Source organism: Rutidosis leptorrhynchoides, chromosome 10 (assembly GCF_046630445.1).
Source record: "Rutidosis leptorrhynchoides isolate AG116_Rl617_1_P2 chromosome 10, CSIRO_AGI_Rlap_v1, whole genome shotgun sequence".
Taxonomy (NCBI): domain Eukaryota; kingdom Viridiplantae; phylum Streptophyta; class Magnoliopsida; order Asterales; family Asteraceae; genus Rutidosis; species Rutidosis leptorrhynchoides.
This window is the reverse complement of record NC_092342.1, coordinates 310,851,920-310,852,500: the sequence shown is the minus strand read 5'-3', so window position 1 is coordinate 310,852,500 and position 581 is coordinate 310,851,920.

The following is a 581-nucleotide window of genomic DNA, read 5'->3' as shown; positions in this document are numbered from 1 at the left end:
TATTCCTACACTTTATTTCTTAGTTCATACATCCAAAAAGATTGTGAAAATGCTTAATCCCGTTCTAATCCTTGTCCTTATCCTGACCATCGCAACAATCATTCTCCTTTTCCAACTTCCACTGGAGGAATCTGTTTACTTCTACTTCGCCCTTGGGGTTATAGTATTTATTATTCTCCCGTGTCTTTATGTTGCGATAAACATTGATATCCACGGTTTGTAATTTATGTGTTGTTATCGAGCTTTATATTATCCCTTATATTTCGGAGTCCCTGCTTCCGTCTTCTATAATCATTGTCATTCACAGTTAATGCTCTCTCTTATTTGCTGTGATTTATACCCCCTTTCTATTTCGGAGCTTCATGCTTTTGTTTTCTTTTCGCAAGTAATGGTCCAGAATTCGTAGGTATGGAGTTTCGAATTATCATAATATACAAGGTAGAAAGTAAAGGTAGTAGCACAATTTGATTTGTAAAATTACCAGAATATCTGGAAAAGACCGAATCATCAAGAAAATATTTTCTTGATATTTTTGAGGTTAAATAGAATACAAGAGTTGTGTAACATGGCACATGATGATG